We start from the raw sequence: 26,871 nt of genomic DNA, 5'->3' as shown, positions 1-26,871 counted from the left end.
CGGGGCAGACGCCCTTAGCTCCATCTGGGGCAACAAACAAGAAACCCTCGATACGAACCACGTGACAATTCCTATGGCAATGTTAGCGACGACTGCGGAGGCTGACCGAAAAGATTACACAGCCACCACAGCAACAGTACGCACTGAAAACACAGTTCAATTACTATCATCGCCGACAAGCAAACGTCCTGTCCCCAATCCTCACAGGGACGCATCTCCCCTATCACGCATCGTATCCTGCATCGCACACATCATACCCCGCAAACGCGCCTCATCTGGGCACCACGACATATGCCTCTCCCTTGCAATAAGTGTTTCCATGCGACAGGAAACTATGCTGTCCTCTAAGTCGACGAAAACCGCTCTTGATCTGTGAGTACCTGATTAAAATATTATCGCCAGCCACTCGAAATACTTTTCTGGTAGTGTTCATACAATTTCTGAGTGAAATACTGGACATGTCTACCCTGTCGTATTGCACTTATGACAAGGGGGGACTTCTATGCTGCTTCCGTGCTTTCTCAGGTGAACAGTCGCGAGTGTTTTGCATGTATGCGGCTGCTAAGCAGCGAGATAAGGATTCTCTTTTCATTGGCTAACCTTCTGTGTACAGATCGCAAACTCTTCTTGCTGAGAATCTTTACTTGTGTTCGCTAAAATCGGGACCAATCAGTGCATCGCAGCCGTTATAACTCTAGTTTTGCTGTTCTTGGTGAATTGGTTTCTGAATAAAACATTGCCGACCGCGCCCGACAAAAAACAGGCTGTACAAAATTCAAGGATGTGCAGTCTTTTGGACTCGCTGGACTTCACACGATATTCGATCATTGCAGCTGCTATAGGTGGCGCGGCGGCAGAACGACATGGCGGACGAGGCGGTTATGGCTCTGCTGCCATGGTGGGCGCATAGTAGAATCAAAGCGGCTTCTTGACGTTGTGACATCTTCCGTGTGCAATTTAGCGCCTATATAAGCAGCAGTTAGTCATTCTCAGTTATTAATGACAGCCTATGCTTGAGTTTGGCTGCATTACAGGCTCGAAATAATTTTTTATCGACATGAGCTTGGCTAGCTCGCACCTGATATATATAATTAATGAAACGAAGGCAAAGAGGTTGCCCAGAAGGATTGATATCCTGGCTAGTACTACTCTGCATTGGGGAAGGAGAGGAGGAGAAAAGGGGGTTCTGATGGGTGAAATGTGTGCCAAAGTCATCAGAGTAAAGTGCAACAAACATTTTGAGCAGTAATTTTTCTGTGCTTTCGCTTTCTTTTTCTTTCGGCGCTCTTCTTTTCGGTGATCAACCCCTCCGTCCGGGTAAAGGAGTCATGTTTTTCCGTGATTTTGGTCGCTTTCGACGCTTACCCAAAAAGGAAATTCTACAGGGCAGTTTTTAAGCCACCCAGACAGTCTGACGCTATATTTTGGTGCCACAAGTGCGGCCCCTTACCAGCATAAATAAGGTATGTGTTTTATATGCGGACAGAATTTAAAAAAAAAGCAGTTGGTTGTTTAGTTAAAAAGAAAATGTTTTCGAGAAGTCTATATTTTCTCACAATGATGTGGGCGAAGCTTCACGGCAGATTGAGCTGTATTCGACTATATATAGTTTATCTGCAGCGTACGTTGGTCACATATGCGGTAGTAGAAGAGGCAGTGTATACTGATGTTTGGAACGACAGCCAGAGGGTCATTCAAGCTTAATAATACAGTCGGAATATCGCTAAAAATGTGTTTTCGTCTAGCGGTAGATAAGAGCTGTGAGCGAGTTAGCAGGCGACACTCGATAAGAAATGTTTGCGGTTATTCAGCCACTTTGCACGTTATGTCACAGAAATGAAGATAAAATTGACATTTCCTTGAAATTCATACCCCCATTTCGAAATCAAGATGTGGCCATAAAGCCATGTTTGATCTTGACCTGAATGGACTGAAGCTTGATGAAAGTTTTTCGTTTGCTGCAAACGTCCGCATCAAAATATAACTGATATACTTCACATTAACTGAGTCTTCAAGCACTGCACTGCTTTCATGTAACTGCAATACGCATACGAAGGTTGTATGAACAAAACTCCGAAATGGATACCATTGAAGACGCGCTGTCTTAGCGTCAACAAAGTACGTTGCCGAGGAGGACACGGGACAGGGGGCTGAAGCGCCTTAGCAACCTGTCTTATGCACTTAACATCTGCGTTTTGCACATTTTACGTGTTGGCAGAAAGATGCTTGCTTTTTCGAATGTGCGAGCAATGTATAACAACAGAATATTTTCATTTTTGACACGTATCTTCGCCTTCCAAACCACTGAGATCGCACGCGCCGCGCAGAGCGATCACCGGCACGGCCGGTCTCGAGGGGAGCGCGAGCTTTTCTTCTTACGGCCTTCGCAATGGGGTCTGTTTCCGCCTACCGCCGCACCTCGGTGGTGTCGCCACTGCTCCACCGCTCCGCCGTTGCGATCGCTGTTCACTCCGAAGGAGAACGCGCGCTCGCTCCCAATTCGGCCCGCGCCAGTGATAACTGTCAAGCCTTTATATTTTGCCTCTTATTCATTACGCAAAGACCGCGTAGTCAGCCCCTTTCCCATGGGCGAAATCTGAATCAACGGATTAACATTTGCGCGCTCACTACTTGAGCCCGACTGTGTATGGTCGAACGTATGCTTCGAGCACAGACGTCAACACGTTCTACCGTTATACTTGGCTAAAAAGCAAGGCTTTCAGCTTCTATTGTTCGTCTACCGGCAGGTTCTTTGAGTGGTAGAATGATATGCGGCATATAATACTTGGATGGCGAGTTTCAAGGAGTAAAGGATTCTGCAGAGCAAATATAGGTGCTGAAATTTCAAGCGCCGCTGCTTCAAGTTTGCACAAGAGCGGCATTAGCAACAATTCACGGTGCTACCCAGGAAAACGCGTCATGTCATTTGCGAAAGAAACGGTTGTAGACGAAACCCAACCCTGGCTGCTGGAGCAGAGCACGTTGCAAGCACGCGACGTCCAATATATCCTGTTGGAAAGGCATTTTGAAGTTTGGCGCCGTCTCACGACAGCCCGTCCCACCCCATGACAACGCGAAAATTTAGTCACTTGTTTACAGTAACTACAAGCATGAACCAACTGCCAGGAAAGCAAAATTAGGAACTGCGCTCTGCCTGAATAAACTCGGCCTTTACGAGCGAGCAAACTTATCTGAGAGGCGATGACTACCAGCTTTGCATTATTCTCCTGCATATCTGTAGCCTCGTCACCGCTTTCGATAAACCTCCCGTGAGCATGAACTTTCCTCACGTCATTCAGGAAACAAAGTAGCACCACAAAAAGAAGTTTTCCGCAACTTAACGGAGCTCCACTAAACCTCACAGCAATGCGCGTTATACCAGCTGGCTTAGCTTACAATGTAAAGAGCTAAAAATGAACATTTGCAATGCTTATATGTTAGTTAAATCCCCTGAATTTAAGAGAACAGACGGCATTGGGCATTCAAGTCTATAATCTGATGTCCTTCAAAATGATATCTAAACCAAATATTTTAGGAAGTTTTAGGACACGCCACAGGTTGAATATAAGTGGAGAACAAAAAATGGCGCTCTATATGGTAGCTGAAGTCGCTCAGTGGAGATACATACTTTCTGAAATTGCAATACTCAGTACATGTCAATATCTGTGGCAGCATACGCAGCTTGTACTGGTTGCTTCTGTTACGTTCTGTTAACGTTAGTCAGGCCAGAATGGCGACAAGGAAGCTTGCGTTCAACTAGAAAACTGTTTATTGGAGCTACCTTGCGTCCTTAAACAGAAAGCATGGAGTTCGCCGGCGCAGCGACAAAACAAGTGCTCAGTCAACGAAGGTAAGAATGACGGTCGCTCTCGGCCTTGCAAAATTGAAAGGTTACCAGGAACTTGAACCATTAGACGCCTAGTGCGCTTACGACAATTTTGAACATGAAGAGAGACTTGCACGTGGCTAGTGTCATTCCAGAGAAATGGTGGCCTCTTGTTTGACAACAAAAGTGGAAAGGCCGCCCGCGGGCCATTGGATTCGAGCAGAAAATTCTTTACAATGCTTCATGACCCTTGCTCGCGCACTTGTAATTAGTATTCTTTTGAGATAGTGATACATGCCTCTCGTTTAAGGAAGTTGTGATGTATATGAAGGTGAAAATAAGTTCATTGAGGACGTACGAAAAATGATATCTACGTAATTAAGTACTATATACACCTCCCAGCAATCTTGCAATTTATTTGACGGCTCAGCGACTCAAGTACGGTCTCAAACCACCCGCTACGGTGCTATCAGATTTACGGTTCAAGCGTCGTACAGAATTTTTTCCGCGATATAGTACATTTTTATGGGACGAGCACAAAACTTTCGTTCTCTGAGCTTTCATTATGGATCTTCCCCTTAGAATATATTAACTTGTCATTTAATCACGGACCATGACATATACGAGAGGAAATGATCAGAGTGCTTCCTTCTCGACTTAAAACCACAAATGCTTTCAATGTTTTCATCGAACAAAGTTTGCGACGAAGAATCTGTGCGCCATGTGGACTGTGCTGCAGATAGGCAGTTTAAGCATCTGCATTTTGTGTTTCTTTTATTTCGGTGCTGCGCTCACCATGAACCAGCGGGCTACAGCGCGAAACCAGGCAAAAGCCACCCGCCGCCGCAGATGCAGGCGGGGAGCTAGCGGTGGGGTCGTCGCGCCTCTAGCGGCGGCGGGCGGAGTAACTCCCGGAGAAAAACTCGCATTGCGTCTGCGGCGAATGGGAAGGCCGTATGAAAGAGCGTGCGCGCCCTGCTCGAGACCGGCCGTGTCACCGGCTCGCTGCTTCCGCAAAAGGCCGCGTGGCGCCGCCGCCGTCGCTGGAACGACCAAATAAGTTTTTACTGACCTGTTATGTAGTGAGTGCGTCTATTAGGAACTGCGCATATTTTTCACAGATCATTGCTTGGTGTGTACTTCAATAAAAATGTATTGTCGGCGTATCCTGCAGCCTCGGTGAGCTGTAACAGCTTTATTTAGAAAGGGAGTTGCAGAACACAAGAAGAAACGGTATTTAGAAAGGGAGCTACAGAACACAAGAAGAAACAAGAAGAAACACAGGGAGGTGGCTCAGTGGTTAGGGCGCTCGGCTACTTCGGCTACTGATCCGGAGTTCCCGGGTTCGAACCCGACCGCGGCGGCTGCGTTTTTATGGAGGAAAAACGCTAAGGCACCCGTGTGCTGTGCGATGTCAGTGCGCGTGGAAGATCACCAGGTGGCCGAAATTATTCCGGAGCCGTCCAATACAGCACATCTTTCTTCGTTTCTTTTTTCGCTCCTTACTTTATCCCTTCCCTTACGGCGCGGTTCACGTGGCCAACGATATATGACAAAGATACTGCGCGATTTCCTTTCCTTATAAACCAATCTTAATTTTCAATGAAAGAAAAAGCAGAAACTGCGCAATGTGGACGTTTATTTTTTTCTTTATCTCTCACAGCAAAAGCACTTTCTTCCTTACCCGCCGCGGCAGCTCAGTGGTTAGAGCGCTCGGCTACTCATCCGGAGTTTCCGGGTTCGAACCCGAACGTGGCGGCAGCATTTCAATGGAGGCGAAGTGCTAAGGCGCCTGTGTGGTGTGCGATGTCAGCGAAGGTAAAAGATCCCCAGGTGGTCGAAATTATTCAGAAGGCCTCCACTACGGCACCTCATCCTTCCTTTCTTCTTTTAGTCCCAAATTTATCCCTTCCCTTACGGCGCGGTTCAGGTGTCGGCCGATTTGTGATACTGGGCCATTTCCTTTCCCCCCCAAAAAAACATTTTTTCTCTAGCGGAATATCGTGAAGAACAAAGAGGCGTTCTAGTATAAGTGAGTGACAAATACAAGGTGAAGTCTAACAAATTTACTTTTATTGAGCCACTTGGCCGCAAGCTGCAAATGACGTTGTAATCGCAGCACCGCTTGTGAAATTGATATTATTCTCCTACGTTTAACGTGTGCATGACCATAAGCGCGCAAGCCTTTAGGAATAAATATTTTTTTGAAAACACTTATGTACATGCCGTAACAAAAAAATTATATTATTGCTATCCAAAAATCATTCTGGCGCTTTTTTCCTATAGCGGCATGAAAACTGTCACAGTTCAGAAAAAGTTAGAAATTTTCGGTTTGAAAACTCCCTGCAACTCCGCAAAAAGTACTCTCGTTAAATTTTACTCCCTAAAATCACTGCACAAGATATAATTCCCCTAATTGAACATCACTGTTTAAAAGGAGAATTATTTTTCACAGACACTCACCCTTGACATCCAAGAAAATAAAGCAACCGGGAAAGTGTCCCAGAAGTTGCGGTAAGTTTTCCTATAGGTCACTTCCTATATACAGTCTCGAATCAAGCATGAAAACCTGTTTACGCAAAATTAAACAGGAAGAAAACGCGCGGTAGCAGAGTAGTGTGGCAGATGATATGATCCCTTTTTCGGTCGACGTATAATGAGCACGTACGCCATGTTAGCTGCGGGCACCCACGAAAAGAAGACCACTCCTTACGAGCTAGTGAAATAGCGTTGGGGACCCCATACTTGACTACACGGAAACACGGAGTTGAGTTTCCCCTTCCGGTGGCGATGAGAGGAAACTACTTGATGATGAAATCGGGGTTTCTTGATGACCCGGTGGTTCTACTCGCAAACATTCACATTACTCAAGGAAAGGAGAAGGTTAACTATTTATTTACAACATAGGTAAAAAAACGAGAAGAAACAAAGCAAGGAGAAAACTATTTACATGACTAAATCGTGGATCAGACGAATTCAGCCCCCGCTCAACCGAGAGCGCTTGGTTTTAAACCCTCTGTCTCCGCCCTTTGCGGGGACAGCAACCAATAAGATAACAAACGACCCATCTCGCCAATCAGTGGTTAGGGAAAGGAAAATAAGGTCCGCCCACTGATCAGAGATTGGGGAAAAAGTTCTGATTAAAACATTTGGGAAGGAGGTTTCAAATAACCACACAAACAACACAAATGCGACTTCCGTTCCCCACGGCACCACAGATGCTAGAAACATGTGCCGACGAGGCGATGACTCAGGTTGTTGACAGCAACAAAGAGAACACAGTCGTTAAGGGAATAATCCGTTTCCTGGTCGCCCAGCACTCGGTCCCCACCCAGCTGTATCTCTCCCGCATCGCCGAAGTCTCGTCACCCCTTGACGACGCACACATGTCGACAGCTGTATCTGGTTAGGCTTTTTCAAGGCCGATTATGCCCGAGGCGGCGCGGGTAAACAAGGACGTCCGCTGCAAGACGGAGGAAGTAGGGACCAGACGGCTTCCTTTGATGCGGCACGCGGCGCCGACACTGGCGCGGCCTTTCTCAGTCTTCGTTCGAAGAACGGTCAGCGAACTTCACACACGGGCTCTGGCAAAAAAACGTTTTCTTGACACAAAAACGTTGTTTATTCCTCGATCATTCCAGGAATTCTGAACCAGCGCATGGCGCCGTCCTGGCGGGAGAGGTAGGGAGAAAGCGCACAAACGCGTTTAAGAAACGGGTTATGTAGCGGGTGAAATTGAAGACGCAATTTTCTGCCCTGACAGTGTTTCAGCAAGGGCGTAGGGGGGGGGGGGGGGGGACAACTGACTGAGCGGAGGACGCCTATCGCCCGGCCGACGCTGAAGCAGACGAAACTGAGCTCACCGGCGCGCTTACCTTGGAAGGACTTACCGACGATTCGTCGTAACCAACGTCGAACATGAACTCATCGGCCCCAGAACCAACAACAAAGTCAATAACAGAATCGACCGAGGACTCAATCGGCATTGACACAGCAGAGTCGAGTCCGGCCCAGAGGATCTTAATAGCGCGCGCATGACCGACATGAAATTAATATTATTGCTTATGAACATGGGCAATGGGGGGGGGGGGGAGGGGGGGGCGGAAGTAGTAGTGTGGAGTACTGAAGGTCGTGCCCGTGCAGCCGGGAAAAAAGTTGGGGAGCCAGTTTGAGTAGCTCTCTCCTCCCCTAATGTAAACATATACAGTAAGTCAGAAGGGTAGAAACTAGGGCTTGTTGGTACATCTTTCACGAAATAAATCTTATGTTGAAAGTTAGCGCTTTGTGGTGTTGTCTTTCTGTGTCCCTGTGTTTTGTGCGCTACCAATTCTACCCTTGATATACAGTAAGGCACAACGGGCGGGCTCTTAGCAAGGGAAAGCAGTACAAAAGAGGAGGAGAAACAAACAAAAGGTTGGTTTGGTTTGGTCTATGATTGTTTAATGTCCCAAAGCGATTCAGGCTATGGGGACGCCTTAGTCTAGGGCTGAAACGCTCATTGAGGTAAAAACATGTTCGCATTGCTAAAAACAAGCACTCGTACAAACGACCGTGCAAGTCTACTGAAATCAGGATTAAATCAGGTGCTGAAAGTGAAATCGTCGAAAAGCACATAACAGCAGGGACCTATTCATCTTTAATATAGGCTACCTGTCATCGCAACACTGCGCTCCACGCCTGAGGTCCACTTAAGACGGAGGGGTTGAAGCCGTCGCTAAGCACAAAAGGAAACAAAGCATACATCTTTAACGAACGCGTTTATTCACACTGTCGCGATAGTACTCGCTCGTCTACGATACACCACCTGCAGACATGGCGGTCGGGCCACGATGACGTCGGTCGCCATGTCCGCCGTCACGCGCACGCTATTAAATCCTCTGGGGCAAACTCTACTGTGCTGTTGGTTCCGTCGCCGCCGAATCGTCGGTTGATTCCGTTATTGACTCCGTTGCTGGTTCTGTGGCCGATGAGTTCACGTTCGACGTCGGTGATGACGAATCGTCGGTAAGTTCTTCCAAGGTAGGCACCCCCGTGAACTCCGTTACGTTCGATGGTAAATCTTCAGGCGCGCTATCCGTAGCCTCCTCCGTGGTGGAGTTTTCCACTTCTGTGGCCGGCGGCCTGAAGGGCGTCTCCTTCAGCGTCGGCCAGGTGACAGCCGTCCTCAGCTCAGTCTCCGGCACTACTATGGAGTAGTTCTCGAAGCCTACCTCAGTGGTCGTGGCTTCGAGGTATCTGCGCCCCACGTGCAGCAGCAGCATCAGCATGCTCAGGAAGAGCACCGCGATGACGCCCACCGTGGCCGCCCTCGCGGACTGGTGGAGCTCTTCGTCCGCTCTGAGGTCGGAGGGCGACCCCAGCACGAGGGCCGAATGGGCGTTCTTTTTCTTGCTTGAACTCGATGTGTCCTGCTCGACCTGTGGGCACACGAAACATGCTGAATAACTGTCTTTATTTAAACAGTAAGCTTCTCTTATGGACATGTATGACTTGTTACAAATAAAGAAGAATTGAGTTATTAAATAGATATTAAAAAAACGAGATCCGGGCGTAGATTGCAGTACTATATGACAATATGTACTCCCCGAAATGACTCTTTGAATTTTTAGCTTATACATACCAATGGGATTCATTACCAGCGTTGCGTTGGCGTTGCGTTGCGTTGCGTTCGCGCGTGTAATCGGACCTTCTAGTGACTTCTTAGTCGCGCGTAGGTTTGATGACAACCTCACCTTGCTGCCGCTGCTGGTCGTCCAGTCGTGGCTCACGGACTTCGTGCCATCTCCCGAGGACGAGGATGAGGCAACGGAGGCGGCAGCGTTTCCAGAAGGCGCTCTTTCGTTGGTAGCTGACTCCATCTCAGTCTCGGAACGGTGTCTGACTTGAGACTCCAATACAAGCGGCCTTTGATATCACGTCTGTGAGGTGCACTGAGCAGAAGGCTTCAGCTGGCACGTCCTTCTTTGTCACCTTTTTCCTCTGGCTATCGAGATCCGAGCAGCGCAAAATTGTCACGAGGTCAGTAAACTGAAGTTATTGAATAAAGTATGAGCAGGAGTGGAGACCCAGCAATAGAAAAAAAGAAATCAGCGAGAAAAAGGAAGGTGTTAGAGCATTAGACGGGTATTGAATCCTGGAGAATTTTGTGTCAACTTCTCGATGGCTTTACTTTCCTCTCAAAATTATTTTATTTCTGATTAGTCCTTTAAAATTTAGTTACTCAACCCGCACCTATTTGTTTCGTCCATTGTAATTTCGATTTCCCAACATCTCTCCAAATTCGTTATCTTTCTTTTTCTCTCAGATTCCTCTGTATTTATGAGCGGCTTGAGATAAACCTTGATGAGTTTTGGCTCTCCACAAAACCCTGGCCAATCCCTCACCGTGTGTATGTGCAGCGTCTCCTCTATAGTATAGACGAGGCGCTGGTATGTGCTATCGTTTTTGAGGCAACAACAACATTTGACGGGTGCCCAAGAGAAAAGTGGCTGATGGGTTTTGATCAAAATCAAGGCGCTGTGCAGTCAAAGAAGAACCTTTCGCGCGCTATCTAGCGCACGGTGATGCTTGATTTAATCTCTCTGCTCTTCAGAAGCAATAGTGGCTGCTTGAATTGGAAATAGTATCTGATAAGAATTATTTTGGCATGTTTAAATTGCGAAATAGTAAGTGGTCGCGTTCTGAACCGCCCCCCCCCCCTCCTTTCTCTATGCAGGGTAACAATTCAGCGCATTTACGTGCCGGCTAAAATCTATTTCTCAGTTAAAGAGCTTCTCTCTCTCCACAGTGACGGAACAGAGCCACTCATAATGGCTAAACCCAGACTTCTTGTAAATAATTACCCATATAAGATTGTGATCTCAAATTCTTAATGATAATCAGTTTGTGGTAAAGATGCTAAAAATACGATTTAAGAAGAAATGCTGCAGTTTTTATGGGATTCGTCCGCCACCTACCTCTTTCTCCACAATTACCGCCTGTCCGCGCTCCCAAATTTCGATATCATACCGCTCGCATTACATGCTGTGCGACACGAAATGCGCCGCGGTTGTCCATAAATGTGCCTCCTTTTGCTACCATTGGTAGCTGTTGTTAAGCAACAGGCCGTTTCACACCCACCCTGATTAACAGATACGAATGCATTCCATGAAAATTTCGGACTTTCGCCTCCGTCCGCAAGTGAGCATTCTTAACAACGTTTCTCATAAACATAAGCAATGACTTTGTCTGGGTGAACTTCTTGGACGTCACACGAATTGAACCGCATTTAAAGGGAAAGTGTGCTAACTTCTCTCCACAATATTTTCTTCTGGAATCTAAATCTTCTTTCTCAAATAAAAGAATGCCTGGCTGCGACGCTGGGAAACTTCCGCAGAATATCACCAAATTTTTCAATGTGGAAATTTCAATTTCTCGTTGTAGTTGGTAAGGGGCGTACGCAAGCGTTAACATCAGGAACGCGATAATGGCTGCGCAGTCCAGCGGGCGTGAACTTTCACTAATGAACTGGAAATAAATTCAGGTGCATAGGTTTACTAAACCTGTCTACCAAAGCACTGAGATGTCTTAATGTCTATAACTATAATGTCTTATAATGTCTTAATGTCTATAAAAATGCTATAACAAAATGGGACTGGTTATATACATTCACATATCTGACCAGCTCTATATTTGCAGTAGCTGCGCTGCCGATGGCAGTGCCACTGCAAGTAAAGTAGCACTCTTACTTTTCGAACCATATTAGGTGGTGACGCTAAAGAGAGAATAGATCATAAAATAACCAGAGACAAGTGGAAAGAATAAAATTTCATATTTATAGGGAATAGGGGAACGTAGCCAAGAAAACAAGGATCTAGTTAAGTGTCTCAATGTCGATACAAAATATTTTAGAGACGGTGCCGATATTACTCTATCGGTGGAAATCGATAGCCGCATCGAGGATCTGGATGGATGCAGAGATTCTAACAGGAAATTAATACTAGATATCTGTGAGAGGCGCAACCTAGTTATTGCAAAGAAGCTAAATGTGAAGTACAAATCACCTGGCAATTCTGGAACAGGCAGATGATAACTGATGACTTCCTAATGTCGCAAGGATTATCTAGCATGCTCGCAAAAATGGAATCTGACGAAGAGGTGGAGCACAGTTTGGGAAGCGGTATTGAATTTATTATTCTGTAGATCTGATCGCTGATCAATAGATAAATGAAGAGAACACAAAATGGAGTTTTTTTATAAAACGACGAAGAAATAGCGCTGATAGCTGCAAGCGTCGAGGAAGAAAAAGTAAAGCGGCCCATGGAAAAGTGGAACAATAATCGGGACTATTGATCGGTACGAAAATGAAACAAGTGGCTTTTCACTAGAAAGAAAAGAAAAAGCCACAAAATTGGTGGAATGCGACAATTAAAAAGGTCATCAAACCACGATGGGTGGCTTCAAGAGAACACGAAGAAGCAAACAAGGCGCAGGTTTCTCCAAAGCAAATAGACCAAAATAAGAATTTTATCCCCAACATATAATCGAAGTAGTAATCCTTAACCAGTGTAAAACAAAGCAGTTCAATGATCGCTGCATGCTTGGAGTTCGTGGTGCAACTAAATGTTGTCCAAAGAAATTAAGTTACCATATATAACCTGGCTCGGTAAAACGAATCAAAGAAAGCACAAACAGATTCAAGATGCCGAAGGAAGATGTTTACAGGGAGCCGACGCTATTAACTACATTACATCCGTTATAGCAGACTCATATAGGAGCGACAATAGGTTAATCTCCCCAAATGAAGAAGCAGCACAGGACAGCAAATTTTAAATGAGCTTAGAGCTCCGCAATCTCAACTGGAAAAAGGCGGAGTGAATATTTCAAAATTAACATACGTCGGGACCGACAAAGTTCCAGTAAATCATTTTAACTAGCTTGGTCCAGGAAGAAAGGAAACGTCGTTAAAAACGTTGCGATCAGTTATAACAATTCAGGAGTTTCCGGAAAGTTGGCGTGAAAGTATAATCAAATAGATTTTTAAAGGAAAAGAAGAGAGGACAATCATAAAATCCTTGATACCGACTATGATAACGTCAGTTGTATACAGGCTGGTAGTGGAGGTAATGAAATTAAAATTCAGACATGTATATAAAGTAATAAGATACGCGGAGAAAGTCAGAACGGGTTGAGAAGCAGTAGGCGCTAGGATGATAGCCTGTTCGTGCCTACCTAATTGTAAAAAATAGCTTGGGGGGGGGGGACACATTTTCTCATTTTTCCTTCGTGGCCGTAAGCGGTCTATAAGACAACATCAATAGAAAATTCCTGGGAAAATGCTGAAAGATGAAGATATAGGTAATTAGATGATTCATTTCCTAAAAGAAATATAGCGAGATAACAAAGTCGAAATTTCACATGAAGCGATAGGAAGTACTAAACAGTCGGAGTGCACAAAGGATTGAGGCATGGTTGTCCTCTTTCACCGTTGCTGTTCATGGCTTGTATGATATATATAGAAAGAAGGCTGCAAGAAAGTAATCGAGGTTACTGTCTCTCATACAGGCAGATGGAAACATCGTAGAGCAGCGGCTCCTCGGCTTAATCTATGCGAACGAAATTGTATTAACAGCTGACAGCTGGGAAGAGTTTCACGCACAGTGGTCAATTCTTGTGAAAAAGAAGGAGACGCTTTAGGCCTCACTGTTAGCGCATCTAAGTCAGGTCTGATGTTAACAACAATTCTAGTGATCAGATGCTTACAAGGCCATCAAATACCCAGTCAGCGCAGAGTGCAAATATCTCGTTGTATGGGCAAATGATGGACACACATGCATAGAGAAGCATGAACAGGTTCCTTGGGCAATAGGATCAAGAAATGCCGCGATAATGAAGCACAAGGCATTATGGGAGTACAAGTATGGGGTACTGAGAGGTAAAAGGGAAGAATGGTACCAGCACTTACATTTGGAACTGCCCTTTTGTGTCTAAGGGCAGAACTTCAGTCGGGACTAGAAATAAATCAGAGAGCTGATGGAAGATTTCTACTGGGTGCACATGGCAAAACCATCGTCAAGGCAGTATAGGGAAAATTAGTGGCGCATCGTTCGAAGCCCGGGAAGCTCAGAGTAAAATGTTATATGAAGAACGCCTTAGGACACTGGACGATGATAACAGGTGGACATCTAGATTGTTAAAATACTTATATAGAAAGAGTGTCCACTCACAGTGGCGGGAAAGGAGTTTAAAACTACTCAGTAAGCATGCACGGAACAAGGGCACAGAAACTAATCTTTAGGCGACAGGTAAAAAACTGAATTAATTCAATGGAAAAGAAGGAGACATTAAACTCTATAGAAGTTGGAAAAGGCACACCAAGTAGGAATCCTTCTATGATAACTCTAGAGGTACTGTCCTACTCTTCGAACGTAGTCTTAGAACACGAAGCTACAGGATATTTACATAGAAGATGACTAATGTGTAGTGTGCGCTAAATCTGTATAAAAAAATTGAACTTCCTATATTTACAACAAAATACAACAGCTGTATATTACCGGTACTCACCCACGGGGCAGTGGCTAACGAAAAGGGTTCAGCTCAAGTTAAGGACAACGCAGCATGCTATGGAAATAAAAATGATGTGTGTAACGTTAAAACATCGGAAGCGTGCAGAGTAGGTGAGGGAACAAACGCGGACTAATGACATCCTTGTCGGAATCAAGAGGAAGAAATGGGCTTGGGCAGGGCATGTAATGTGAAGGCAACATAACCGCTGGTCGATAAGAGTAACAGAGTTGACTCCAAGAGAGGGCGAGCGTAGCAGGGTGCTGCAGAAAGTTAGTTGGGCTCATAAGATGAAGTTTGCGGGGTACAGTGGTCGCAGTTCGCAAAGGACAGGGTTAATTGGAGAGACATGGAAGAGGCCTTTGCCATGCAGTGGCCGTAATCAGACTGATGATTATGATGATGATGATGATGATGATAGTAATGATGATAAAGTTGACGATCATGATAATACTTTAATGCAGCGGTGTCCATCCGGATGCGTGATGCAGGCATAGTGACTCTCCCAGAGGCGCTAATGTTTAGGAGATAACAATCGTCATGTGAATGAATCTGCTGCAGAAGTCCGCAAAAAGCGATTGGGAGACTCGTGGCTCAAAAGCAGGGTGGTTACGTAGTTATAAGTGCACTATTAAAAACTGTATTTAAAGAAACTCGCAAACTTAGCGCCAAAATTTGACCGACTGCTTCAATTATTATGAAGAAAAAAATCCGAGCACGGTGGCAACTCTCTCCACCCCGCTTCGAATGAAACGCACCCATCCATCCACCGATCCTTCCTTCCTTCCTTCCTTCCATCCATCCATCCATCCATCCATCCATCCATCCATCCATCCATCCATCCATCCATCCATCCATCCATCCATCCATCCATCCATCCATCCATCCATCCATCCATCCATCCATACATACATACTGTGACATTCCTTGTGTGCTGCGAGGTTCCGCGTTCCACGGCGCGGCGTAGACGGAGACCCAGATGACAGCGGCATCATCAATTACCCAGCCATGCACTTTGAGTGACGACCAGAACGAAGGGACCCGCCGCCGTGACAGCGGCATCATCAATTACCCAGCCATGCTCTTTGAGTGACGACCAGAACAACCGGACCCGCCGCCGCCGCCGCGGGGAAACAGGCTTTATCCTCCCCAATTTCCGGGCACATTCCAGGACAAGGGAGCTGTCAGCGGGCCAGAGCGCGCCGTACCACAGCCGACGCTATGCGCTACCGCGAAGACAACATTCTTTCCCTCCTTCCCCTTTCGACGTGGGCTATCGCCGGGAAGGCACCCACAGCTTCCCGCCGTGCCTCGTGAACAAAAGCGCATTCCCAGAAGGGCCGTGACGGACAACTGTCATGGCGGACAGGCAGTACTCGCCAAGAATGTGGAAAGACAGGCGCTAGTGAATTAGCTCCGAAGAGAGAGCCTGTGTATACTCTCACTTGAGAGAGAGTGGTGGCGTTTTTGTTGTTTATTTAGTTTGTATTGTTAACAGACTCTGGGTTCGAGGCTAAGCCCAACCCAAGGGGTGGTCCCCATCTCGCATGTTATTTTGGATTGGAGAATTGATGCTTTGGGCGGGCCACTGGAAATGACCGCCCTTAGTCCTTTGTTAATCAAGTGCTTAAAAGCACATGTAAACGGATGCAGTCCAGTCTGAGCTGGGGCTCCATGCTTAGCATGTAATGTGATGCTACTTAGGCACTAACCTGCCCGGTCGATGAGTAAAGTAGTGCAAAGTTTGTTCTTTTGTAAATTCAGTTCTGCTTTTTCCAGTTTAACTCTCTGTATATGTATGTTGTAAAATTATGCTCTGCTGTCATCATCTACAAGCTCGCCTCCTGTTCATCTTCCAAGCCGAACGACACTAGAGGAAGGGTTTGTGAACCATCCTCGAAGAAACGGACGACTACTGAAATTCTCCTGCATACACGCTCAGGACGACATCGTTCGCCAAGAGGGCCTTCAGCGCCGAAGCCCGACGGCGTGCAGCTTCTGCCAGCAGCCGCTCGAGCCCAACTCCGGAGCCACTCCATCGCCCCCACGAAGTCGTCGGCACGTAAGCTCGGAAGCCCCAGCCTCTGATGTATAACCTTAATCATGTGTAATTATTGAATATACCTGTTTGTTTAAACTGAGCCATACGGTGTCTCTTTGCCTCTCCGTCCCGTGTGGACCTGCGCATTATGGGGGTCATCACACTGGTGTCAGAAGTGGGGTCTCAAAAGCAAATGTCCTCTGAATGCTGTGACATTCATGACTTCAAAATTGTAATCAAAAGGGAATCACGGGACTGATTGTGGGACTTTTACCCCCATTTGAGAGGCTTGAGGCACCGGAGGGCTTGAAAAAAAAAATGTCTTTATCTGAGGGAGCTCCCACTCCACAGCCGTCGCTCGGAGCAAGCATGCTGGCATTAGGAAGCGTCATTCCGACGTTTACGAGAGATAAGACAGGGGTTCCAATCTGCGATTTCTTTTCCATGCTAGAAGAGATTGGGAAAATGGGGGGATGGTCCGATGCTCAAATGCTGGGAATGGCGAGGTGTAAGATGGCAGGAGCTGCTCATGATTTTGCATGGCGAGACGAAAAAGTAAAATCCACAAAATCATTTGCGGAATTTAAGAAGCTCGCGTTTGAGCATTTCGACACTGAACCACGTCACGTGCGGGTACAGAGGTTCCGTGACGCCGTACAGATGGTAGGGGAGGACGTGCGAGCGTTTGCGTCGCGGCTTCAGCGCTTAGCGCGCGATACGTTAAGCAGGGAGGAGGAAGGAGACCAGCTAAAGAAGAAATACGCGGAGGATATACTTAAAGAGGAAATGACCGCTTTGTTCGTGGCTGGTCTGCAAGACCCCGTGCGCCGGTTCGTGCTCTCGCGCAAGCCGAGCAATTTCGACCAAGCCGTGGAGGCCGCATTGGATGAGGAACGAAATGAGGCGTTAACGACAGCCGCAGCGAGAGTGCGCGTCATAGAGAGAGCGGTGCTCAACCCTGAGGTTGCTCTCTTGTCAGAGCGATTAGATCGCTTAGAACAGCTGCTATCTCAGCAGGTAGAACGCCAGGTTGAAGCGCGTGCTCAACAGCGCCCATTCGCTGGAAACCGGAGACCGCCACAAAGCTACAGGCGCGGTATGCGAGATTTTGAAGAAATCGTATGCTTCGCTTGCCAGGGTCGCGGACACATCGCCAGGTTCTGCCAAAACGTGCGCCGTGGGGAGCCACAAAGAGAAGCAGGCGAGACACGCCCTAAGCAAGCCTACAGCGGGGCTCCAGATACCGAGACAAAAAACTAGTTAGTCCTCCCCAGCCTGAGGAGCGTGGGGAGGGAGCAGTGGATGATGAGGTGGTGGTAGTTTGTGTGGCCGACGAGGCATGCCCTGTTGTGCGTTGCAAGTTAAATGGTTGTTGCATGGAATTGTTGATAGATACGGGGTCAAAGGTGACATTGCTTAAGGAGAGCAGTTTTAACACGCTTCGAAGGAAGGGGGACCGCGAGGTGTTGGAAGCGTCTGGTGGTATGGCAACCAAATTTGTAGGCATAACGGGGGATCCTCTTGGCATAAGTGGACTCTACCGGTTACACTTCTCTCTCGGCGGAATTGCATTGGAGCACCCCTGCTACGTATGCCCGGACACGGTGTCTCTGCCAAACGGAGTGTCAGGTATATTAGGGCAGGATTTTTTGAGAAAAGGGAAGGTAGTAGTCTCATTCTCTGAGGAAGAGGTTAATGCGGGCGGCTCAAAAGTTCCGTTTTTGCACAGGAGAGGGGCTGAGATTCGCATTACCGATATTGACACCCGTCAAACAGTGGGATCATTGGAGAAGGTATATTCGCGGGTTGCCGTCCGGCTGGTCGAGGAGGCGGTCGTCCTTCCTTGGTCGGAGCACATTTTGTACGCGTTTGTGCCTTCAGATGTAGAGAGCGGCGCCGTGGGAGTGCTTGAGCCGGTCGACTCTCTCAGCAATGGCCTGAAGGCAGCCGCGTGCCTCGTGACAGTTAATGACGCCCACAGAGTGCCCCTACGGGTGGTTAACTGTAGCCAGCAGCCACTGAACCTTCCCAAGAACAAAACATTGGCTTTCTTCACCTCTGCGATAGAGCAACGTGAGCCCACCGATACGGTACTCGCAACTGTAGAGCATGCTAGTCCTTCGGCTGCTCCAAAGGTGTCGTTCGATCTTTCTCACGTAAAATCCAGGGAGAGGGAGGCTCTGGCTGGTTTGCTGAACGACTACTCGGAGGTATTCGCCGCGTCCAACCTGGATTTGGGCTGCTGTGGCGTTATAAAGCACAGGTTAGAAACCGGCACTTCATCGCCCGTTTACCAGCGTGCGTACAGGATTCCTTACTCCCAACGTGAGGAGATGGAGCGGCAGGTGCAGGACCTGATTGATCGCGGCATTGTCGAACACTCAAAGTCACCCTGGGGAGCACCAGCACTATTGGTGGAAAAGCCAGATGGCTCGTATCGATTGGTAGTGGACTACCGCAAACTAAATGCCGTAACTCGCATCGATCCATACCCCATCCCCAATATACAGGAGACACTTTCTCAGCTGGGCTCTGCCAGGTACTTCACGGTAGTGGACATGGCGGCGGGATTCTGGCAGATAGCAATGGATCCGGCAGATGCCGAGAAAACGGCATTCAACACGCCCTCAGGGCACTATGAATGGAAAAGAATGCCGATGGGTCTGGCCAACAGCCCTGCTGTCTGGCAGAGAACAGCTGATGTTATCCTGGCAGGTCTTCTGGGGAGGCTGTGCTTCGTGTATATGGATGACATTATCATATACAGTGACAGTTTTGAGAACCATTTGCGCGATATTGAGCAGGTTTTGGTGCGACTAAGAGGAGCGGGTCTCAAGCTGAAGCCCTCTAAGTGCCAATTCCTCAAAAACGAGGTGAAATACCTCGGGCACGTTGTTTCAGCTGACGGCGTGCGACCGGACCCTGAGAAACTAAGGTGTGTCTCGGATTTTCCATCCCCGACTAGCGTCCGCCAGGTCCGGCCGTTTCTCGGCCTGATCGGTTACTACCGAAGGCACATAGAGGAGTTCGCCAAGCTCGCTAAGCCGCTCACCGCCTTAACAGCCAAAAATGTCGCCTTTCGCTGGGACGAAAACGCGGAGAATGCTTTTGGGGCCCTGAAAAGGAAGCTAATGAGTGCCCCGCTGTTGCGCCACCCGGATTTTAATTTGCCCTTCGTTATGGCCACAGATGCGTCAAAGTTCGCAGTGGGTGCCGTGCTATCTCAGGTTATCGAGGGCAAAGAACATCCCGTTGCTTTTGCTAGCCGACAGCTGAGCCCCACAGAGCAAAAGTACGGAGCTACGGAAAGGGAGTGCCTCGCCGTTGTCTGGGCAGTAAAGCACTTCAGATGCTACCTTTACGGCCGCAAATTCAAGCTAGTCACAGACTGCCATCCTCTGAAATGGGTGATGAGTGTCAGGGACCCTAGCTCGCGACTCGCTAGATGGAATCTACACCTGCAGGAATACTGCTTTGAAGTTGAGCACAAGTCAGGAAAGACGCATCTGAATGCTGATGCACTCAGCCGCACAGCTGCCGTGGCAGCTATAGATGAGTTTGTCCCCGTAGTCGACCCCGCCGAATTACGCACAGACAAAGCAGTGCAAAGATCCGGACCTGAAGCGAATAATCGAAAGCTTAGAGGACGCACCGTCTCACCCCGAACAGCTAGGTTATTTCATTGGCAAAGACGGCACCCTGTGTCGGCACACAAGGCCAACCAGGAAAGGGAGACCAGAGAAAACCGCTTGGGAGAGAGTCGTCATACCTCGGTCGTGGACAGAAAGGGTTCTTCGCGCGTTTCACGATGCGCCATGCGCCGGTCATTTTGGCGTAGCGAAGACACGCAGGCGTGTGGAGCGTTTGTACTTTTGGAGTGGCATGCGACAGGATGTTAGAGACTACTGTGCGAAGTGTCATTCCTGTCTCGAAAGAAAAACACCCAAGGGACGAAGACCAGCTCCAATTCAGCCGTTCCCTGAGGTTTCAGCTCCCTTCGAGCGGACAGGTATGGACATAATGGGCCCATTGCCCACGACCACTTCCGGAAACAAGTACATTTTAGTATTTGTCGATCACCTTTCAAAATACGCGGAAGCGGTAGCACTCCCAGATCAGAAGGCAGACACGGTTGCAAGAGCATTTGTCGAACAGATCGTGCTCCGACATGGACCCCCGAGGCAACTCTTGACAGATCGGGGAACGAACTTCGTGTCGCAGCTAATGAGGAGAGTTTGCGAGCTGCTTAAGATCGCTAAGAAGCAGACAACACCGTACCATCCGGCTTGCAACGGCGCGGTGGAGCGACTGAACCAAACCGTGGCCGGGTTCCTGTCGCATTTTGTTTCGCGCGACCAGCGGGACAGGAACTTGTGGCTCCCGTATGCAATGTTTGCCTACAATTCCGCAGCACACGAGAGCACGGGCGAATCGCCATTCTTTCTTCTCTACGGCCGAGACCCGGACCAGCCTAGTGAAGTGCCAGAGGGCCCCCGTCGTGTCCCATACGCTTCACTGGACGACTATAAGGTTGAGCTAGAATCGCGCTTGCAAGTGGCGAGGGACATCGCAAAGGAGTCCTTAAAGAAAGCGGCGAAGCGCAGGAAGGAGGTGCACGATCGCAGTGCTAGAGACGCGCCGTTTGATGTGGGGGACAGCGTGTACATTGAAAACTGCCAAAGGCAGATTGGGCTAGCTCGTAAGTTCCAGACGAAGTGGAGAGGACCGTGCGAGGTTGTCGAGAAGCTTTCTCCGGTAAACTTCAGAGTCCGAGACGTGAACCGGCGTTTGATAAGGATACACGCAAATCGCCTCAAGTCGGCACCGGTTCAGTATTCACGAAATGAGGAAAGGGAAAGCGCGGATTTTGATGGGGACAGAAGTGAAGCGGAGCGCGCAGATAGTTCGCAAGAAACGCCCTCTCCTGCATTTGTTCGGCAGGCGCCCGAGGTGACGGCCGGAATGCCACCGGATTTACTTCATGCATTGCTAGAAGAAGAAGCGCGCGAGGTTGCCGCGCAGATAACGCCAGTAGAGGCTCCTGCCACGAGCCCTCGCGAGTCCCAAAGCAGACAAAGGGGCACAGACTTACTTAGTATGACTCATGAAGGCCGATATCCGCTGCGAAATCGGAAAGCTAAGTCGGACTAATGGCGTAAACAGAGCGGAGTTGTGAACTGGTTAGAATTGTGTAATGCCGCAGCTCATAACATTGCTATATGCGTATGTGTTAAGTTATCGGAGTTAATAGTTAAACCTTTCTGTCATTAAGTAACACCTTCACAGGAGAGCATGCGGAGCGCATGCAGAACCTGCCCTACTTCCTTTCGTTATCTATATTTTTGTCTGTGCCGTGATCGTGCTAGAAGTGGGAGCTCCTTTGTAACTGTGGTAAATTTATTTCGTCCAGTTTGGACTAGAAAGGAGAGGCTTGGGTGCTGAGTTTCATGTTTATCTGTAAAAGAAGATCAGTGCTGCCCCTGGAGACGCCAGTTATGACAGCGGAGGCATTGGTGTTGTGCAGTGGTGTTGAGTGCAGCGAAAAGTGTTTTGTCGGACGCACTGTGCGAGGCGATTCAGAAAGACAAGGGGAGCTGCAGGGACTCAAATGTTCGGAGAACATTCTTCTGGAGGGTGAGCGAGTGTGACATTCCTTGTGTGCTGCGAGGTTCCGCGTTCCACGGCGCGGCGTAGACGGAGACCCAGATGACAGCGGCATCATCAATTACCCAGCCATGCACTTTGAGTGACGACCAGAACGAAGGGACCCGCCGCCGTGACAGCGGCATCATCAATTACCCAGCCATGCTCTTTGAGTGACGACCAGAACAACCGGACCCGCCGCCGCCGCCGTGGGGAAACAGGCTTTATCCTCCCCAATTTCCGGGCACATTCCAGGACAAGGGAGCTGTCAGCGGGCCAGAGCGCGCCGTACCACAGCCGACGCTATGCGCTACCGCGAAGACAACATTCTTTCCCTCCTTCCCCTTTCGACGTGGGCTATCGCCGGGAAGGCACCCACAGCTTCCCGCCGTGCCTCGTGAACAAAAGCGCATTCCCAGAAGGGCCGTGACGGACACCTGTCATGGCGGACAGGCAGTACTCGCCAAGAATGTGGAAAGACAGGCGCTAGTGAATTAGCTCCGAAGAGAGAGCCTGTGTATACTCTCACTTGAGAGAGAGTGGTGGCGTTTTTGTTGTTTATTTAGTTTGTATTGTTAACAGACTCTGGGTTCGAGGCTAAGCCCAACCCAAGGGGTGGTCCCTATCTCGCATGTTATTTTGGATTGGAGAACTGATGCTTTGGGCGGGCCACTGGAAATGACCGCCCTTAGTCCTTTGTTAATCAAGTGCTTAAAAGCACATGTAAACGGATGCAGTCCAGTCTGAGCTGGGGCTCCATGCTTAGCATGTAATGTGATGCTACTTAGGCACTAACCTGCCCGGTCGATGAGTAAAGTAGTGCAAAGTTTGTTCTTTTGTAAATTCAGTTCTGCTTTTTCCAGTTTAACTCTCTGTATATGTATGTTGTAAAATTATGCTCTGCTGTCATCATCTACAAGCTCGCCTCCTGTTCATCTTCCAAGCCGAACGACACTAGAGGAAGGGTTTGTGAACCATCCTCGAAGAAACGGACGACTACTGAAATTCTACTGAATACACGCTCAGGACGACATCGTTCGCCAAGAGGGCCTTCAGCGCCGAAGCCCGACGGCGTGCAGCTTCTGCCAGCAACCGCTCGAGCCCAACTCCGGAGCCACTCCATCGCCCCCATGAAGTCGTCGGCACGTAAGCTCGGACGCCCCAGCCTCTGATGTATAACCTTAATCATGTGTAATTATTGAATATACCTGTTTGTTTAAACTGAGCCATACGGTGTCTCTTTGCCTCTCCGTCCCGTGTGGACCTGCGCATTATGGGGGTCATCACAATACATACATACATACATACATACATACATACATACATACATACATACATACATACATACATACATACATACATACATACATACATACATACATACATACATACATACATACATACATACATACATACATACATACATACATACATACATACATACATACATGCATGCATGCATGCATGCATGCATGCATACATACATACATACATACATACATACATACATACATACATACATACATACATACATACATACATACATACATACATACATACATACATACATACATACATACATACATACATACATACATACATACATACATACATACATACATACATACATACATACATACATACATACATACATACATACATACATACATACATACATACATACATGCTCCTGGTCCGGCGCGCTGCGTTTACTTTTCTCCGCACCTGTACTTTGTGCAAATTCCGGACATAAGAAGTGGGTGATGCATGGTGTTTACAGAATACTAATATTCTACTCTAATCGAAGCGGACCGCTCCTCGTTTTTTACCACCGTGTTATTTGAGTTATAGTGTTCTATTTGAGTGTCATTTCCCATGTAAACCAATCTTCCCGCTCTATCTGCCCAATTTCATGCATGGGAAAAAAGCGTCTATTATAAAATGAAGTTAGAGAGACCCCCCGTAGTGGAGTACTTAGCCCAGGGCCCTGTCTGCCGCGACAATCCGGATGGCCCGGGTGATCAGGTAACGCTGGTCGTCAAGAGCCGTGCTAGACTGGACGGCTTCTCACTGGCAGGGGTGGAGTATGATGGATACTGCGGGAAGATGGGTGCAGTCTCTGTGGATTGGTAGCCCCGCAGTTGGTGGCGCCACAAAAAGGTGCACACTATGGCTATGGTGGCTGTGTAGTTCTTTCGGTCATCCACCATCACCGTGGCTACCATTAGCATAGCTTTGTCACATCGTGCAAGCAGAAGCTTCTTTGTTTTTTTTCATACATGGAGCGCAGGGCTTCGCGCCTGCATCGCCTCTACCTTCCTTGAGTTTGGGTGGCGCGTCTGTTGTACTAGGGCCCTCGTGAAGTTCATTTTGATTTCCGGTGAAATGCTTTCAGATTCACAGGATCCATCAAAGGAGTTCGGGTACTCGAGATGCTGCAGACCACGTCTGAACTATAATATGGCAGAGCATCCGCCTCGCATTCAGGAAATGCTGAATTCGACCCCCAGTGCCCAGTGGTGCTGAGTACCCACCGGTTTTCTAATGGGTACAAGATTTCCCCCGGCCTGATGCCCAGTTTTCTTGGGGTGAAATGCTTGGGAAAAGGGCCTCAGACTAAACAACTGCGTTGACGGGCTAGTGATTCGTTCCGCCATTAAACTCCAAATCCTCCTTGCACGGCAAAAGTTGTTGTTGTAGCTGCGACTGAAGGAAGGATGAAAAGCAGCGTGCACGGGCCTGCCCACTAGCTCGTGCTGAGCCACAATCACGGCCACGTGAAGAAAGAGGAGAGTTGAAAGATGTGAGAGGAAAGATTGAAAGAAGAGGCGCACGTCGCAACAACCGCGCCCACCGAAGCGGACGCCGGTTATACCATGGAGAGATACCAGACCCCGATAAAAGCCCACTCTTAATCGTTTTTTATAGGACTGGTACTGATGCTGCTGCGTGCCAGCGGACAAAGGCTTGGCGAGAGTTGTGCGTTCGGTCAGAACTGCAGGCGACGCTGTATGCATCCCGTGAGAGGAGAGGTGTCTTCACGGAGACACCGTGGCGCTAAGGGAGTAGCTGGACCGCTGACGCCGCGGATCGCCACCTTCTCTGCTGGTGCGGTAACTGCTGCCGTGTCCTCCCGGTTGAGGAGTGGCTGTTGCGCTAGGGCGTGCGGGCCCCAGTGACAGCACATCGATGGTCTGCTCGCGTTCGAACCCCGTTGGCCGAAGGGTACCACATTTATCAGAATGCGAAGTCGTTCGAAACTGGGCATTACCCGCGATGGTCACAGTGGGGTTTACGGACATTCTCCCAAGCGAACACCCTTAAAGAAAGCCGGGCGCTATGCGGGGGATGATTGTTCCCATTTTTACCACTGGGTGCCCAGCGGTGGCTTTAAAACCAACCACCTCTCACACCCGACACTGGCGCCCAAACCAGTGGGCCACAGCTTGAAAAATTGCAGACCAATCAGCTCACTCTCTGTTGCCTACAAGGTATTTACCATGGTAATCTCTAACGGAGTCAGAAAAATTTTAGACTTTGATGAATTAAATGATCAGGCAGGCTTTCGTAAGTGACACTCGATAATAGACAATGTTCACGCCATCAATTAAGTGAGAGGGAAATGCGCAGAATATAACCAAACCCTATATATAGGCTTCATTGATTACGAGAAAGCATTTGACTTACTGGAAACCTCAGCAGTCATGCAGGCATTCCGGAATCAGGGTGTAGAAGAACCTTATGTTGAAATGCTGGAAGATATCTATAAATGGATGCACAGCTACATTAGTCCACCATAAACTCAGCACTATAATTCCAATAAGAAAGTGCGTCAGGCAGGGAGACACAATCTCGCCAATTCTGTGCACCGCATGTTTGCAGGAAGTATTCTGAGGCCTGGATTGGGAAATATTGTGATAAGAGTTTATGAAGAATACCTTGGTAATCTCCGATTAACTGATGAAAATACTTTGGTCAGTCTCTAAGGATATTAACTGCAAAACATATTCAATGAGTTAGACACACAGAGCTGAACGATGGGTCTAAATATTAACATGCAGAAAACCAGAGTAATGTTCAACAGTCTAGTAAGGTTACCGCAATTCACAATTGGTAGCGAGGTGCTGGAAGTGGTAAGGAATACGTCTACTTAGGGCAGGTAGTCACCGCTGATCCAGATCATTAAAGCGAAATAACTAGAAGAATAAAAATAGGGTGGGGCGCATTTGCAGGTTCTCTCAGTTCGTTAATAGCGGTTTACTAGCATTCCTCAAGTGAAAAGCACACAACAGCTCTATCTTACCGGTACTCAGATACGTGGCAGAAACGTGGAGACTAACGAAAAGGGTTCAGCTTACGTTAAGGACACCGCTACGAGCTATGGAACGAAAAATGATAGCTGACTGGTTAAGAGACCGGAACTGGGCAGAGTGGGAGAGGGAACAAACGCGTGTGAATGACATTCCTATTCGAAATCAAAAGAAAGAAATTGGCTTGGGCAGGGCATGCAATGCGAAGCCAAGGTAATCGCTGACCCTTAAAAGTAACGGAGTGGATTCCAAGAGAAGGCAAGCGTAGCAGGGGGCGGAAGAAAGTTGGAGGGGTGGATGAGATTAAGAAGTTTGCGGCCATAAGGTAGCCGCAGCTGGAAAATGACAGGGTTAATTGGAGAGGCATGTCAGAGGCCTTTGGCTTGCGGTGGGCGTAGTATGGCTTATGATGACAAGGTGGGCAGGCAGCAGCTCAGTAATAGGCCAGCGGCTACTCGCGAAGAGCAACCGGCATCGCAACCCAAGTCCCAGCAATCTTGAGGTGAGCA

At 48.0% G+C, this 26,871-nt stretch overlaps 1 pseudogene; it reads right to left on the bottom strand.

Moving 5' to 3' along the window:
• The window catches only part of LOC144123993 (uncharacterized), a 32,158-nt pseudogene extending 24,346 nt beyond the window's left edge, over positions 1 to 7,812 (bottom strand).
• Between the last annotated feature and the right edge of the window lie 19,059 nt (positions 7,813 to 26,871).

The sequence above is a fragment of the Amblyomma americanum genome, chromosome 3 (genome assembly GCF_052857255.1).
Source record: "Amblyomma americanum isolate KBUSLIRL-KWMA chromosome 3, ASM5285725v1, whole genome shotgun sequence".
NCBI classification, from domain to species: Eukaryota; Metazoa; Arthropoda; class Arachnida; order Ixodida; family Ixodidae; genus Amblyomma; species Amblyomma americanum.
Note: the sequence above shows the minus strand (reverse complement) of the source record. Positions and strands in the feature narration are given on the sequence as shown.